General features: G+C 39.3%; 1 pseudogene; it reads right to left on the bottom strand.

Annotated features, from left to right (window-relative positions):
* Positions 1-1507: 1507 nt before the first annotated feature.
* LOC123463961 overlaps positions 1508-15466 on the bottom strand; it is a 28681-nt pseudogene continuing 14722 nt past the window's right edge.

Raw genomic sequence — 15466 nt, forward strand, 5'->3', positions numbered from 1 at the left:
TCTATCTCTACCTCCCTTCTGTCTATCTCTCTTTGATTGAAAATAAATCAAAAATATATTCTTTAAAAGAAGGAGGAAGGAGATAAGAGGAAATTACAGTAGAAAAGGAAAGAGAAGTAATGGAGAAAAACATAGAACACTTAGAAATTTTTTTTAAATGCAATACTTGATTCAGGTGTCCCCCATAAACTTAGGTTCTGCATGCTAGGTGCTCAGCTGATGGAGATTTGGGAATTAATGCCTCCTGGAGGCAGTGTATTGTAAGGAGTGGGTTTATGGGCATTCTAGGCAGTGCTCCTTGCCAATGTTTGGCACAATCTCCTGTTACTATTGTTCACCTGATGTTGGCCAGGGGGTGATGTCCACCCTCTCTCTGCTCATGCCATCATTTTCCCTGCCATCATGGAGCTTCCCCCTCAAGTCTGTAAGCCAAAATAAACCTCTTTTTTTCCCAAAAGCTGCTCTTAGTCGAGTGATTTCTATCAGCAATGCAAACATAACTGAAAGATACAATAACAATTGAAATTTTAGAAAACTAAGTTGAATCTATTTTAACACTCTTTTTCCTCCTCATCCATGCCAGGGATTTAGCATTGATTTTGTTTTTAATTAACAAAATTTCTTTTCCTGAGTATACACACAAAAGAGTATCTAGGGCTGGAGAAATGGCTCAGAGGTTAAGGTGCTTGCCTACAAAGCTTAACAACTGGGGTTAGATTCCCTAGTACCTACATAAAGTCATATGCACAAAGTGGCACATGTATCTGGAGTCATTTACAGTGGCTGGAGGTCCTGGAGTGCTCATATTATCTCTCTCTCTCTCTCCCTAACTCTCTTCTCTCTGTCTCTTTCTGCACATAAATAAATAAATAATAATAAAGAGTACCTACAAAAACAACTATTAGCAAACATAGTAACAGTAAACACGTACTTAAAACTTCCCTTTTGAGGAAGATGGCAATGTGAATCAGTGGATAAAGCACTTGCAGAGTACCTGAGTTTGCACCCCCAGAACACATAAAAAGTGGTACTCTGTAGAACTAGTGTTTAATCCTAGTGTGCCTATGACAAAAGGAATGACAGAGACAGTAGAATTCCCAGAAGCCCGCAGCCTATCTGGCCTTGAAATTGTAGCAGTGAACAATGAAACTAGATACATTACCCTGATGTGCTGAAATAGCTCCATTGGGAGAGTGTTAGACTGAAAAGACCCTGCCTCAAATTGGGTTGAAAATGAGAAACGACACTTGAAGTTGCTTTCAGACCTCCACACATGTGCCATAACACTTATGCACCTGGACTCACACGTGTACACACACGAATAAAAGAAAACTTTTTTTTTTAATTTAAGACCTTTATTAACAGGTGCTTGCAGTTTGTGGACTTTTTTTTTTGAAAAAATCAAGTTGTAAACTTTTTATTACAAATTAAAAATGAAGTTCTTAAAAATCTCAACTTGACCAGATATGAAACAATTTAAAAACCTTTAAAGGTATATTGAGAAAAACCAGGCTTTTTTAAAAAACATGTTTGTCATTACCAAAAAGAGACATCTTTAGGTAAAAATAATAAAAACCCCATGCTGCATAGTCAATGCAGATAGTTCTAGTTTATCTGGTCAATGGGCAAAAAGCAAGCACTTAAGGTCTTCAGCTCCAATCTTTTGTTCATTTCTTATTGCTGGAATTTCATATTCATTTCTTCCTGTTGGATGACTAAACCGGATGATGGTAAAGATGGTAAGCCGGCATTTACTCAGCCCCGCCCTGCTCAGCCTCGGGAGCGGACGAATTTTCAGCTGGTGGATCGGCTGCTTTTGTCTCTTTGCCATCTTGTGGTTTAGGGTTCTCTGGGCGTCTGCCTAGGTAACTGAAGTTGTGGCGGTACCGACGTTGAGGTGGCTGCTGACCTTGGGTGTCATCTCCTTGATTTTCCTTGTCCTCTTCATTGCCATCCTCTCTGGGCTGTCTTTGGCGAGGAGGACCCCTGCGGAATCGTGGTCTATAACCCCGATACATATTCTGTCTCACTGGTCTGCCTTGCTCTCCTGCACCCTGGTTGTCAGCACCCTCCATCACTTCTCCCTGTACAGGAGGGTTGGAATACTGTGGTCGACGCCCATAGGGCCTCCTCATGTAGTAAGGTGGGAACCTTCGCCTGCGGTAGGGTCGGCGTTGTTGGGCCTGTCCTTCAGGAGCGCTCTCCATCCTTCATTCTTTTCCCCACTCTCACTATTCTGGTAATTCTGCTGGTAATTGCGTGGAGGACCCCTACGACGTGGACAGCGTCTATAATGGTTACTGTCTGCTGCATATTTACTGCCTTGAACTGGAACTCCACCAGGGCCTGTAACATTTGCTGCCTCCGCACCCTTTTCTCCTTCCACAGCATCAGACTGCACAGTCTCTCCATCTCCTACACTGCGAAGGTACTTCCTGGGGTTATTCTTCTTTATGGCAGTCTGGTGTACAAATACATCTTCCTTGGTGTCATTCCTGTTGATGAAACCATATCCATTCCTTACATTGAACCATTTTACTGTTCCCAAAACCTTCGTTGCGATGACCTTCTTGTCCCCGCCGGCAGGCGCCGCAGATGTGAGGCCGCCCGGGCCGCCGCTCCCTGCGCCGCTGCCCGTGGTGCCGGGCTTGGTGTCGGCGGCGCTGAGGGCGGGGGCGGCGGGCGGCGGCTGGGTCTCGGCCTCGCTGCTCAGGTCGCGGTGAGGTGACTGGGGCCGGCTGCGGCAGCTGCGGCTCCTCCCGGGGTGCGATGGTAACTAGGCCGGCGGCGGCGGTGGGGCTGCTCAGGGCTCTCTGGGGTCCGCTCTCCGCTCCCGCTCCCGATTGAACTCAAAGAAAACTTTTACAAAGTGAATGTGCTGTTTAGTAGGTGGTGTTAGAACAGTAAGTCATGCCATGATATATGACATATGACTTGATATAAACTTTTGTTGGTGGTTTTTTTTTTTTTTTTTTTTTTTGATGTAGGGTCTCACTCTAGCTCAGGCTGACCTGGAATTCACCATGTAGTCTCAGGGTGGCCTCGAACACATAGCGATCCTCCTACCTCTGCATCCAAAGTGCTGAAATTAAAGGCGTGAGCCACCACACCCGGCTTGATATATACTTTTATTGATTAACCGTATAAACATAAAATTATGTTCTAAAAATATACCATAAATTTAAAAACTATATGAGCAGATAGCTTAAAATAAAAAAAAAAATGAACTGCAAAAGACTATTTTAATACCTCAAACCTAAAGTTTTTTTTTTTTTTTTCTTTTTGGATGTTTTATGTTTTTCGGGGGCTAAGAACCAAACCCAGGGCCTTGAGCTCCCCCACTGAACTAAATACTCAATCCCCTTGTTTTTCTATTTTTTGAGGTAGGACTTCACTCTAGCACAGGCTGACCTGGAATTCACTGTGTAGCCTCAGGCTGGCCTAGAACTCACATCAATCCTCCTGTGGATCTTCCTACCTCTGCCTTCTGAGTGCTGGGATTAAAAGTATGTGCCACCATGCATGGTCTTTTTTTTTTTTTCCTTTTTATTGGAGAGTTTTATACATGTATATAATGCATTTTTATATAATACCCTCCCATTACCTTCTCTTGGACACCCCCCACCACCTCTTTCAACTAAACCCCTTCTTCTTCCCAACCAACTCCTCTTATAGTTTGATGTCTTTTTTTTCTTGAGTGCAGCTCACTGAGCTTAAGTAGGGTTACCTGCATAAGCATGGGTTCTACCAGTGGCTATAGCACTGCAGAAAATGGCGCCTGCTCATCCGGGTACCATAAACTTCCTATAACTCCTCAGGAAGGGATGGGGGGAGTCTCATGCCCTTCCTCCATAATACGTGACAGAATACTGATGGACCCAGTATTACATAGGTTTTGTGCAGGTTATATCACTGTGAGGTCATGGATGCAGCATGAAGGGGTTTCTTTCCTAGGATAAATTAGAACAAACCATAGAAGAATGGGTAGTAAATTTGGCTGCACTAAAATTTAATACTAGGCTGGAGAGATAGCTCAGCAGCTAAGGAGGTTGCCTGCAAAGCCTAACAACCCAAATTCAATTCCCCAGTACACATGTAGAGTCAGATGCATAAAGTGGTGCATTCATCAGTAGTTTTTTGCAGCAGCTAGAGGCCCTGACATGAGCATGCTCGCTCCCTCTCTCTCTCCCTCTCTCTCTTTCTCCCCCTCTTTCTTTCTCTCCTGGGCATGAACATGCCTTTAATCCCAGCACTCAGGAAACAGAGGTAGGAGGATCACTGTGAGTTCAAGGCCAGCCTGAAACTACATAGTGAATTCCAGGTCAACCTGAGCTAGAATGAAACCCTACCTTAAAAGAAAATTGGTATTTGTGTATACAAAAATGAAATGCATATAAAAGTGAGAGAAGATAAATCAAAAGCTGAATAAAATAGTTGCATCACAAATTGTTTTCAATTAGTAACCAGAATATATGTTTAAAAATAAAACACTTCTTTAGCCATGGTAACAAAATAGTCCAGTAGAAAATAGGCAAAAGTGCTGGAAAGAAATAGAACTAAACATGAATGATTAAAACTTACATGAGGGGCTGGAGAGATGGTTTAGCAATTTAAGGCACTTGCCTGTGAAGCTAAAGGACCCAGCTTCAATTTCCCAGGACCCACATAAGCCAGATGCACAAGGGGCACATGCATCTGGAGTTCATTTGCAGTGGTAACAGGCCCTGGCAAGCCCATTCTCTCTCTGTCTGTCTATCTCTCTCTCTCTCTACTTGCAAATAAATAAATAAAATTTAAATTTAAAAACTTACATGAAATCAGTGATATACAAATTAAAACTACACAATGCTATCAGATTGGAAAGAGTTACAACATGACAATTATCAATTGGAGTATGTGGTTGCAGAGCAAATAGAAACTTTCACATGACTGTTGGGAATATACATTACTACAACAGTATGAAAAAGTGATGATGTCATGTAATAAAATTAATGCACATACACTATGACCCAGTAATTACACTCCTAAGAATTATGTCCCTTTCAGAAATATTTTCATATGAACACCACAATGCTTGTGAATGCGTATGCCAGTATTGTTGGTTATAGCAAAGCCCAAATTTCTGTCAACAATAAAAGGCAAAACAAGCTGTAGTATACATGATGGAATTCCACATGCAACAGTAAAGTCAAATAACTGCTGGTACAGAAAGCAACAATGGATAAATCCCAAGAACATGTATTAAACAAAAGCAGACTATAGAAAATGCATCAATATAGTTCCATTCTCATAAAGCCCAAGTGCATGTACTCCCTACATGGATTTTTTTTCCCATTTAGCAATACTGTAAGTTCTTCACAATCTGCAGTAAAGAAAGATATTAACCTAGAAATCCGAAAATTATGTTACTGCATTCTGACTTCCTTGAAAGTAAGCCAAGAGAACTTCCATTTATCTTTTCTTCAGAAATATACGTTTCTGAAATGATGTCTAAGTTGAGAGAAAGGAAGAGAGAGAGGCATGTAAACAACAGCACAGGAGAGGACCACTATTTCTCTGCAGTGCCAAAATCAATACAGCTCAACATTTCAATAGTTCACCTTTATTTTGGCTTTATTCAGAGTTGAAATAATTTTTCATTTTCCTTTCATGCTGTTTAAAATCCTCAAGATAGTGACCTGAGTACAATAATGAGTTATAGAATATCAACATTATAATGCAAAACATGGTTGATGCCCCAATACCTGGACGTCAGTTCAAGTGCTGTGGAAAGTTAGTCGTGTATCCCTCATCATGCTATATCATGTCACTAGGGTTCATTTTTCTCTTCTCTTAAGGCAGAAATAATGCACGTGCCTCAGAGTATCCTCCTGATTTACTACCTTCACTGATCTGCTTTAAGAATTAAAATAGAGGGCTGGAGGGATGGCTTAGTGGTTTAGGCGTTTGCCTGCAAATCCAAAAGCCAGGACTCACTGTTAGCCAGATGCACAAGGGGGCACATGCGTCTGGAGTTCGTTTGCAGTGGCTGGAGGCCCTGGTGTGCCCATTCTCTCTATTGCCCTCCTCCTCTACCCCTCTTTCTCTATCAAATGAATAAATAAATAAAATTTTTTATTTTTTTATTTTTTTATTTTTTATTGGTTTTTCGAGGTAGGGTCTCACTCTGGTCCAGGCTGACCTGGAATTAACTCTGTCATCTCAGGGTGGCCTTGAACTCATGGCAATCCTCCTACCTCTGCCTCCCGAGTGCTGGGATCAAAGGCGTGCGCCACCACGCCTGGCTTAAATAAAATATTTTTAAAAAGAATTAAGGGCAGAAGAGATGGCTTAGCGGTTAAGGTGCATGCCTGAGAAGCCTATGGACCCCGGTTCAATTCTCCAGGCCCCACATAAGCCAGATGTACATGGTGGCGCATGCATCTGGAGTTTGTCTGCAGTGGCTAGAGGCCCTGGCGTGCACATTCTCACTCTCTCCCTCTCCTTCTTTATGTCTCTAATAAATAAATAAAAATTGTAAAGAAGGAATTAAAATAGAAATATATGTCTTTGTTTTAAATGTTTGTGTGGTGCTCAACAAATAATAGGAACTCAGCAAACAAGAGCTTAATACTCCCATCATTGTGATATTTGGTCATAGGGATCTGTTAAAAATATGAGGGAAGGTTAAATTGGACCTTTAAACAGCAAGTAGCTGCTTAATTTGCTCTCATTTCGCAATTATAAGGTCACCAAACCTATTGAAAATATAAGTGTGGTAACGGAAAGGAGGTCATGCTAATTATATGTTTCCTTTTCCTTGCCTATTATCATCACCACATACTTAATAATACTAATTTAGGTTCCCTTCTTATTTTATGTAACAGTCCTTTGCCATTTGATGGTAATCTTCATGTCCTGTCATTTGCCTACCTTTTCTAGGATAGTTTTCTCATGCCTCAGATCCCCAACTCCTAGTCCCATACTTCATTGTCACACTCTACTTAATATGCAATATACCCTACTATGCTTATGGAGAAAATTAACCTGTCATGTTTGCCTCATTTCTTAGCATTACTCCATCTTATGTTGCTTTAGCTCTTGAACATGGAGACTATCTGAAAGCATGACCAGTGACCTGGGAAACTTATATGTGAACCCAGAAGACATCTGATATCTACCCCATAATTTGTATATTATTCCTAGGGCTTACACATGCATCTGATTTCTCAAAACAGTTGAAGTAATGGGTTACCTAAACAAAAAGATTATAAAACTCTTCTTGTCTTACTTCATTATCTATGTCCATATATGGGAACATCTTTTGATTTTCATGGTGCTTCACACAATAATATGTACCATATGATCATAAGTAAATATTGTTAACTGACAGGATCATATTAAACTGACAGGATCATATTAAAGAACATAGTAAGACAATAGAAGGCCATGTTGCCTTGTGCTTTGCATTTGGACAGACCAATGAAATATGGATGGTGATATGCATCACATTCTAACTTTACCTGAAAGATGACTTATGTACACCTCCAATCTTCTTGCCTGCCAGCCATCCAAATATAGATCACCAGGTGAATACATCACTAACTCTGAAAAGCAGAAACACCAAAAGGAAAGTCCCATAATTCTGCCCTAGGGCAGAGACACTGTGAAAAATGTATGTATCTGCTTTGGTCTATGACCTCGTTTTCTGCTATAACAATGCCTGAAAATGAGCACTACATGAACCTCATGCCACCTGATATGTCACATGTCTCAGGGTATCCTCTGCCAGCATCCGTGAGCCTGTAGGAGGCTTACCTGTTAGCATTCCATCAAAGCAAAATCCCCTACCCTTCAAGCAGCTTATAGCACAATGTGGGAGAAGTTCACCCCCCCCCAAAAAAAAAAGAATGGAGCAAGCTTGCAACTTGTTTAGGCAGAGTGTAGTAAATGGAAATGACCCAGAAATCAAGATCAAATGACCATGCCTGTCCTTCCCATCTCAGGGTGGGATGCCCAGATGGAATTGGTGGAATGAAAACATGTAGAAATATCCAAATGGAAAAGATGGAGTCTAATAACATTGACTAAGTTAGAAAAGGCTAGTGCCATGTTTCCCCAGGGTCATGGTGCTGCAATGTGCCCCTCCGTTCCTCCTTCCCTCAAAAACAAAGGCACTCATGTTCCTAGCTACTAGTGTTTTATGTGTGGTATTGAACAGCTACATATGTGTTGTGCCAACTTTTCCTGGGGAAATGTGGACAAATGTTTACTCACCCTAGATAAGACACCAATAACAGATCAAGAGAATGACTCCAATCCAGTCTAGATTAATGAACGCATGAGATTATCAAGCTTACTTATAGGAGCATGGCTGACATCAAATCATCTGATCATGAAAAACATCGTGTACCTGCATGGATGATGGCTTTCCTATAATTACATGAAGTTCTCTGTCCCCTTCAGTTAACCATCCATCCTCTGTATAATCTAGCACCTCCCAAAGCTACATGCAGCTGGGGCAGAACTACATATAGCTAAAAGGAGGGTGTGGGAGTGGTTAGAACTTAAGGTGAGGTCTAGTGACAATGCCAATGGATCTCTTGTGGGTAATCAAAGCTGCTTTGATTACCATAATAAGGTAATAGCTGTTAGGCTTGGAGAACAGAACTCTGCAACAGCATTTCTCAGGAAACTGCCCTAGGTTAAAGAAAGTCACACTGCCTAAGAGAATGCACAATTTGGGAAGAACAATGAAGCTCTTATCCAAAGAGCAAGCAATATAGGATGATAATTGTCCAGCACCCTCTCTGTAACTCATCACACATTCATTCCAGCCACTGAACTCCATGGGGTAGGTGGAGCTTTTGCTTCATTGTGTTACACTGCAGTCCAGCTTTCCTTATCCAGCAAAGATGTGAATCCCAGAGCCCATTGTATTGCACACAAACCTGCATCTCAGAGCCCATTTACTAACAACCTTTCATGCCTCAGAGGCTAAGGCTGGAAGACATTACTCCCCTGCATACAGTACCATATGTGGCTTCATCCAGCCAGATACAGAAGTGAAAATGCTACATGAATGAACCAGCATCCCTTCCTCCTAATAGCCTCTGAATAGCTCAAAAACAACTGCAGAGGACACAGATACCAGACACCTTTATAAAAATGTATGAGGCGCTAAAGAAAAAAACACAAAGGAGCAAAAACACTTGGAATGGTGATTGTGAAGCCATAAAATGGAAATCGACATTTCTAGAAACATGATTAGCACTAGGAAATAAACGAGTCAAGTGTCTAAATGACAACATAGACCCAAGTGTACTTTGTTGGATGCCGGCCTAGAAGAAAACCTGCCTCCTCCTATTATAAGCCTCACCCTCCAATAGATTCAGGTGACATTTTAAAAATGGGTCAAAGGAGGAAAAAGAAGTTTAAAATTTAAGAACCCAAATTATTTAGGAGAGATTATTTAAATCAGAAGGAAGCTATTACATACTGAAAAGTAAAGTTTAAATTTAGCGAGTATTGTGGCACTCACTTGTAACCCCAGATCTTGGATGATAGAGATAAGAGGATCAAGAATTCAAAGCCAGCCTCAGCTACATAGTGAGAGTGAGTTCTCAAGTAGAAAGGACTAGGTTATACAAGAATGGCATCTGATTCAATGATATTAATTCTATATTGCCTTGGCTGCCAGCTCCTTGAGAATTTTATTTGTACTTTACTTATCTTTAAATCCACCCTTAGGACAATATAGTATATAACTGATACGTATTTGAATACTACTTACTGACATACTGTTGCTGGTCATTTTTGAATTATAGCTCCATTTTGTATCTTTAGGCCTTTCAATTTTCAAAATATTTTGATAACATAAAAATATCTACAGGAAGTTCATTTCTTTCACTCCTATGGCAAAATATCTTATCAGGATTAGCCTAAGAACAGAAAGAATAGAAAAGAGTACTGGGGTGGGGGGAGGAATAGGAGTATAAGGAGAAAAAGTAACAGTCCAAATAAATTCCTACTTCCCAAAATTATGCCTTGAAGAATCCCTGTAAAATAGTGTACAAAGACAGTGTTCCTCTTTAAAGGTATTTTATGATTACTTTTGTTAAGTAAACTCATAAATAAGATATTGTCAAAAAGAAAACAATATCACCCACTGGTTCTTATTCCATTTCAGGTATTACCCACCCTGCAATAGTTCTGGCATTAGGCAGAAGAATGGGTCCCACAAACCCAAAGATGTTCATGTTCTAATCCTCAGAGTTTACTAATATACTATTTTACATATCCAAAGAGACTTCAAAGATGTGATTAAGTTTAGGACCTTGACAGGGGAGACCATCCTGGTTACCCACTGGGGCCAATGTAATTTTAAGGGATTTTATATATGGAAGAGAGAGAGACAGAAGTGTCAAGGCCAGTAATGAAAGACTGGGTAAGCTATTGCTGGCTTTGAAGATGGAAAGAAGATATGGGAGGCTTCTGTAAGCTGACAAAGGTAAGAAAATAGCTGCTGTCCTAGGTCCTTCAGAAGAGCATGGCCCTGCCAACACCTGATTTACTCTTTTTTATTTTATTTTTATTAACATTTTCCATGATTATAAAATATATCCCATGGTAATTCCCTCCCTCCCCACCCCCACACTTTCCCATTTGAAATTCCATTCTCCATCATATTACCTCCCCATTACAATCATTGTAATTACATATACACAATATCAACCTATTAAGTATCCTCCTCCCTTCCTTTCTCTCCCTTTATGTCTCCTTTTTACCTTACTGGCCTCTGCTACTAAGTATTTTCATTCTCATGTAGAAGCCCAATAATCTGTAGCTAGGATCCACATATAAGAGAGAACATGTGGCGCTTGGATTTCTGGGCCTGGGTTACCTGACTTAGTATAATACTTTCCAGTTCCATCCATTTTTCTGCAAATTTCATAACTTCATTTTTCTTTACCGCTGAGTAGAACTCCATCGTCTAAATGTGCCACATCTTCATTATCCACTCATCTGTTGAGGGACATCTAGGCTGGTTCCATTTCCCAGCTATCATAAATTGAGCAGCAATAAACATGACTAAGCATGTACTTCTAAGGAAATGAGATGAGTCCTTTGGATATATGCCTAGGAGTGCTATAGCTTGGTCATATGGTAGATCAATCTTTAGCTGTTTTAGGAACCTCCACACTGTTTTCCACAATGCCTGGACCAGATTGCATTCCCACCAGCAGTGTAGAAGGGTTCCTCCTGTTCCACATCCCCGCCAACATTTATGATCATTTGTTTTCATGATGGTGGCCAATCTGACAGGAGTGAGATGGAATCTCAATGTAGTTTTAATCTGCATTTCCTTGATGACTAGTGACGTAGAACATTTTTTTAGATGCTTATATGCCATTCGTATTTCTTCCTTTGAGAACTCTCTATTTAGCCCCATAGCCCATTTTTTGATTGGCTTGTTTGATTACTTATTATTTAACTTTTTCAGTTCTTTGTATATCCTAGATATTAATCCTCTATCAGATATATAGCTGGCAAAGAATTTTTCCCATTCTGTAGGTTGCCTCTTTGCTTTTTTCACTGTGTCCTTTGCAGTGCAAAATCTTTGTAATTTCATGAGGTCCCAGTGATTAATCTGTGGTTTTGTTGCCTGAGCAATTGGGGTTGTATTCAGAAAGTCTTTGCCAAGACCAATATGTTGAAGGGTTTCCCCTACTTTTGCCTCTAGCAGTTTCAGAGTTTCAGGTCTGATGTTAAGGTCTTTAATCCATTTGGACTTAATTCTTGTGCATGGCGAGAGAGAAGAATCTATTTTCATCCTTCTGCAGATATTTATCCAGTTTTCAAAACACCATTTGCTGAAGAGGCTGTCTCTTCTCCAATGAGTATTTTTGGCATTTTTATCGAATATCAGGTGGCTATAGCTACTTGGGCTTACATCTGGGTCCTCTATTCTGTTCCACTGATCTACATGTCTGTTTTTGTGCCAGTACCATGCTGTTTTTGATACTATGGCTCTGTAGTATAGGTTAAAATCAGGTATGGTGATACCACCAGCCTCATTTTTGTTGCTCAGTATTATTTTAGATATTGAAGGTTTTTTGTGCTTCCAAATGAATTTTTGGATTGTTTTTTCTATTTCCATGAAGAAAGCCTTTGGAATTTTGATAGGGATTGCATTAAATGTGTAGATTGCTTTAGGTAAGATTGCCATTTTCACAATATTGATTCTTCCAATCCAGGAACAAGGGATGTTTCTCCACTTTCTAGTGTCTTCTGCAATTTCTCGCATGAGTGTTTTAAAGTTCTCATTGTAGAGATTCTTTACTTCCTTGGTTAGGTTTATTCCAAGGTACTTTATTTTTTTTGATGCAACTGTGAATGGGAGTGATTCTCTGATTTCATCCTCTGTGTGTTTGTTGTTAGCATATATGAAGGCTACTGATTTCTGTGTATTTATTTTGTATCCTGCTACATTGCTGTAGGTTTTGATCAGCTCTAAGAGTTTGCTAGTAGAGTCTTTAGGGTTCTTTATGTATAGAATCATGTCATCTGCAAATAATGATAACTTGATCTCTTCCTTTCCAATTTGTATCCCTTTTATATGTGTCTCTTGCCTTATTGCTATGGCTAAGACTTCCAAAACTATATTAAATAAATTGGGGACAGTGGACACCCTTGTCTTGTTCCTGATTTTAGTGGAAAAGCTTCCAGTTTTTCCCCATTTAGTAATATGTTGGCTGTAGGCTTGTCATAAATAGCCTTTATTATATTGAGATATGTTCCTTCTATTTCCAGTCACTGTAGGGCTTTTATCATGAAGGCATGTTGGATTTTGTCAAATGCTTTCTCTGTGTCTAATGAGATGATCATGTGATTTTTGTCCTTCAACCCGTTTATGTAATGTATTACATTTATAGATTTGTGTATGTTGAACCATCCCTGCATCTCTGGGATAAAGCCTACTTGGTCAGGGTGAATGATCTTTTTGATATACTCTTGTATTCTGTTTGCCAATATTTTGTTGAGAATTTTTTGCATCCATGTTCATGAGAGAGATTGGTCTGTAATTTTCTTTTTTTGTTCTATCTTTGCCTGGTTTTGGTATCAGGGTGATGCTGGCATCATAGAAGGAGTTTGGTAGAATTCCTTCTTTTTCTATTTCCTGGAAAAGCTTAAGAAGCAATGGTGTTAGCTCTTCCTTAAAGGTCTGGTAAAATTCAGCAGTGAATCCATCTGGGCCTGGGCTTTTTTTAGTTGGGAGATTATTGATAACTGTTCGGATACCCATGTTTGTTATAGGTCTATTTAAGTGATTAATCTCATTTTGATTTAATTTAGGTAGGTCATATAGATCAAAGAAATCATCCATTTCTTTCAGATTTTCATACTTTGTGGAGTATATGCTTTTATAGTATGGTCCCTATGATTTTTTGAATTTCTCTGGAATCTGTTGTGATGTTACCTTGTTCATCTCTGATTTTATTAATTTGTGTCTCTTCCCTCTTTCTTTTGGTCAGATTTGCTAAGGGTTTATCAATCTCATTTATCCTTTCAAAGAACCAACTCTTTGTTTCATTAATTCTTTGGATTGTTCTTTTTGTTTCTATTTCATTAATTTCTGCCCTAATCTTTATTATTTCTTCCCATCTACTGATTTTTGGTTTGCCTTGTTCTTCTTTTTCCAAGGCTTTAAGGCAAAGCATTAGGTCGTTTACTTGCGACCTTTCTAATTTCTTAATATAGGCACTTATGGCTATAAATTTTCCTCTTAGAACTGCCTTCATTGTGTCACAGAGATTTTGGTATGTTGTGTTCTCATTATCATTTGACTCTATAATTTTCTTGATTTCCTTCTTGATTTCTTCATTGACCCATTCATATTTTGGAGTATATTGTTTAGTTTCCATGATTTTGTGTATGCTCTATTGCCTTTCTTGCTACTGATTTGTAGTTTAATTCCATTGTGATCAGATAGAATGCAAGGAATTATTTCAATTTTCCTGAATTGGTTAAGATTTGCTTTGTGTCCTAATATATGGTCTCTTTTAGAGAATGTTCCATGTGCTACTGAAAAGAATGTATATTCTGTAGCCTTTGGATGAAATGTCCTGTATATATCTGTTAAGTCCATTCCTTCTATGCCCTCATTTAGTCCAGTTGCTTCTCTGTTTATTTTTTCCCAGGATGACCTGTCAATTGATGAGAGTGGGGTGTTAAAGTCAACCACCACCACTGTGTTTGGTGCTATCTGTGACCTTAGTTCTAATAGTGTTTGTTTGACGAATTTGGGAGCCCCCATGTTAGGTGCATATATGTTTAGGATTGTAATGTCCTCCTGTTGGAGTATGCCCTTAATCAATATAAAGTGACCTTCCTTATCTTTCTTGACTAACGTTGGACTAAAGTCTACCCTGTCCTATATTAGGATAGCAACCCCTGCTTGTTTTCTAGGCCCATTTGCTTGAAACACCATCTCTCAACCTTTCACCCTAAGGCAATGTCTATCCCTTGTAGAAAGGTGAGTTTCTTGGAGACAGCAAATTGTAGGATCCTGCTTTTTAACCCTGTCTGCAAACCTATGTCTTTTGGTTGGGGCATTGAGGCCATTGATTTTTTTTTTTTTTTTTTTTTTGATGTATCTGAGTGTATTTTACTGAAGTAGAGCATCAGGTTATATACAATTCTGGCTGCATAAGCTTAGCCTTTGTTTATTTAAGTGGTATAATTTTTATGAATAGCCTGGTCCAGGAAAGGCACAAATACATTGAGTAAAGATTACAATCACGAATTTAATACTTAATATCTCACCAAAATCAGTGTTAGCTTACAAAAGCACAAAGAGAAAACATTAGGAAACAACTGGGGTCCAATTATGAGAAGGCAGGCTTTAATACACCTACATTTTTATGGCATGGTTCAAGGAAGAAAATATATTAGAGATATGAAGTCACCGTGTTAGAACTTTTGTTAAAAATACTTGATGCTTGAAGCAGGCTAAAAACCAAATGTCATTTGAGGCCATTGATATTAAGAGATATTATTGAAAGGTGTGTATTTATGTTTGCCTTTTTTTTGTGTGTGTGTGGTTCTGGATCTACCTGTGCTCTCTTCTGTTAACTAGTATTTGAGTATTGCTTGTTTTTTCTAGGTTCCTTATATGAGTGCTTTTCCTTTTCTTCAGCATGGAGGATTCTATCAAGTATTTTCCGTAGAGCTGGTTTTGTCTTCAAATACTCCTTTAACCTGCTTTTGTCATGGAATATCCTTATTTCTCCATCTATTTGAATGGATAACGTTGCAGGATAAAGTAACCTTGGTTGAGAGTTGTTATCTTTCAGAACTTGGAATATATCACCCCAAGCCCTTCTGGCTTTAAAAGTTTTGTTGAATAATCTGCTGTAATCCTGATGGGCTTACTTTTGTAGGTAACTTGATTTTTCTCTCTAACTGCTTTCAATATTTTTTCTTT

The sequence above is a fragment of the Jaculus jaculus genome, chromosome 10 (genome assembly GCF_020740685.1).
Source record: "Jaculus jaculus isolate mJacJac1 chromosome 10, mJacJac1.mat.Y.cur, whole genome shotgun sequence".
Lineage (NCBI taxonomy): Eukaryota > Metazoa > Chordata > Mammalia > Rodentia > Dipodidae > Jaculus > Jaculus jaculus.